This window comes from Dreissena polymorpha, chromosome 13 (assembly GCF_020536995.1).
Source record: "Dreissena polymorpha isolate Duluth1 chromosome 13, UMN_Dpol_1.0, whole genome shotgun sequence".
Classification (NCBI taxonomy): domain Eukaryota; kingdom Metazoa; phylum Mollusca; class Bivalvia; order Myida; family Dreissenidae; genus Dreissena; species Dreissena polymorpha.
Window position 1 is genome coordinate 11,564,134 of NC_068367.1, and position 3,420 is coordinate 11,567,553.

Here is a 3,420-nt window from a genome sequence, read left to right on the forward strand (position 1 = left end):
TGGTCGTGAAGACACTATACACCGTGATGCCAACCAATCAGTTTTGTTGAATAAAACAGGTGGAATTAAGAAATGGTGACAGGCTGTCAACATCGTATATGATTAATCTATTGGGGTTACAAGTAAATGCTTCTTTTTTTTAAAAACAAATCTGACATTGTCGTACGTTCCAATTCATAACTGCGAAACGTTTGTGAATTCAATGTTGATTATTATTATTTGAACTGGTGACCTAGGTTTTTTCTCTGACTTAAGGTTATATGTATCTGAGATTTCGTGAAGACAAACGTTGTCATAAGGTTTTTATACATCATGTAGATTCAATTATTATTCATAAATATATTCAAGCTCTCAACTATGCCCATCTCTGAAGTTCTAAAGATATCTCCTTTAAAACAAAAATCCAGTTTGTCACAGCTAGATAGTTCACTTTAAGGAGTGTTTTCCTGGCCACTTCGGGAAAAGGAGTCTGGTCTTTTACAGAAATAGGGAATTTTTTTATCGATAAAGTGGACCGACAAAGTTGACCGAATTGGGTTTTTTTATCAACACATATTGGCACATCAAACCTTTATTTGAATAAACAGCATTTTGTTAACTTAAATCAACAGTATGTTTACACAAATGAATTATTATGTTTAATACATTATTTGTTTATTATAATTAATGAAAATAACTATTAACTCGCCTGCTTATTTATCCTTTTACTTTAAAATTCTGCATAACAATTTAACAATTAAGTAATGTTTTGCTGAATGATCACAGTATTTTACCTAACGCGTGGTAATCAAATTTTGTCGCCCATATCGCGAACGCAGTTGATTTTTTGAAACGAAAGAACATAAGTGCGCTGTATCAATTAAGTCTAGATAGTTCAGTACTGAACCGATATTTCGTCCTTCCATGAGGACTGCGTGTAACTCGGGTGCTAATGCCACAGTGAAAAGACGTTGCCTCGGATGGAACGCGCGCTATAAGCTGATGATGTCAACAGTTACAATCCAAGGGTGTTTGTCAATACATGTTCGATTTGTCACGTGATAACGTTTGTGCGCATTAATACTAATACCATGCGATTGGAGCTATTTCGTTTGCGAATGCAGAATTCTGGATGCAAAGTGGTTGAATGCAGTAACGGACTTCTTTCGTCGGTACACGTACATTATGTTACCTATGGGGCGAATTGCAGAAGGCAATCGCCCCAAAAATGCGGCCTGCACAACGCATCTTATATTATCTATATAAATACCAAACTATGACGTACAGAGCGTTGGGCAAAGTAGAAATGTCTCTTACTTGACTATACAAGTTTAAGAAAGGTTTTACCATTATACACACACTAAAAAAGTAATTGCTTATTTTGTTATTGGAATATTCTACTAAAGCTTCTGCTTATAAAGTGTCTGATACATATGTGACAAATAACTGTGCGACAAAACACTTAACATGTCTATCCACATGAGTTTCACCAGATTGAATTTCCATACTTTCTGGATGAATTCCTTTTGAAAATGTTGATGCGTTATAGCAGTTAAAGATTACTCAATATAAAGAAGTGAAGTTTAAGTCTAAATCATTGTGAGAGCTCGTGTACGTGCATGACCAGTCCGATTGCGTTTTGTCTTCTTAAATCTACGGCAATATGTTCATTACTTTGCTTTAGACTTGATTGAATTTTTTTCATTTGCGAAACAGTTGCCAGACACAAATTATGCAAGATTCGTTCGATAACTGATAAGAATAAACTGCTTGTTTTTCAAAATCCTAATCTAGAAGATATGGAAACATTGTCGAAATATCAAACTTTCTAAAAAGTAATAACAATAATATCACAGTGTTCATCAAAGTTGGGATTCGCATATATATATGATATTTACCATTACTGACATGCAAAAACGTAAACATTTACATGGTGAAACAACGCAGAAGATATAGAGGATATTTGTTCATGTCAGTGTATGATCGTTTGTTATTTAACGAGTGATCATAGAAAATGTATATTGCGCCAAGAGTGAAAATATTATTTTTCTATGATCACGAGTGAAATAACCAACGATTTTACACTGACATGAACTAATTTTCTGTTACTTTTATGCCCCTTTTTCAAGAAAATAATTAACAGCTGTTTCCCTATCGCTGAAAAGTTTCCCCTTCTCCCGTGGCGTGCCTCAATGCAGTTCAAAACTCAAAATGACGTCATTAGTGTGACGAACTGACGTCATTATACCAGCAAAATTCTCCAGCTAAACTCTTTTAAAATGTACATAAACGGTGAAAAGCATAAAATAAAAAGAAAATGTGTTCGATTCGGTGGAATGTCGATGTAAATTTACTCGTGATCATAGAAAAAATATATATAATTATTTATGATAATCTAACAAATCAATTAAATTCTTTATTTCGTACATATGGCCTCCGGCCCATATACAGCATATAAACATCATAATATACAATGGTTAGTCAAGTATAGAACATATTCGAAATATCTTATAAGAAGACAATGCATTCTCAATGAATAAACATAGAGTAAATATGGAGTAACCACACTGCATGTCTATAATATGAGTCGTCCGATATGGGTTGTCCATATTTTGCATTTATAATATGACAGGAAATATATTCCAATAAATCCAAAAGCACAAAGTCTACACAGTTTCTCATTACTATACGCACATAAAAAGCCAAAAATTGCAAAGTATATATAAGCAATGCTGATGAGTTACTCTGTACCCTTAATGAATTCATCTCGTTGCATTAAAGCATAGTATATATACATAGCTAAGTTACGGATTGTTTCCATATCTGTAGAGCAAGCAAATTTATAAAATTGAAGTAGTGTTTGTTTTGTATATAGTAATGAGGAATATATTTTTGACGAATACTTTCATACAATGGACAAATCATAACAAAGTGGAATTCGTCTTCAACGACGATTTCACAGACAACACATGTTCTCTCTTCTCTTCCAATTATAATATCTACCCCTCTCTGCAATTAGGCTATGAGACGAAATTCTAAACATAGCTAGAGCTTTTCTAAACTTAAAAACGTCTACTACATCAATGTATAATTCCCTAGAATATACTTGTTTGCAGTCCATATAATAGGCTAGTTTTGCGCTGTTAGCAACATTGCCCCTCCAAGTTTGAGTATACTGGTCTTTTAATCTATTTAAAACATACACAAAAAGTGTCTATTGTTTAAAACACCTTGATTTTCCCAGACATAACCAAAGCCGCTTGAGTATAAGACATGTTTAGTGTATGTAACCCAGTTGCATTGGCCGATAGAGTCATAATATCTTAGCATATTGTCACACATCCTAACATATATTGAATCAGGCAATGAAAGTATTCTTAGCCAATAAGCTATGCACCGTTTTGCAGTATAAATGTGCATTGGAAAACGACCAAGGTCCCC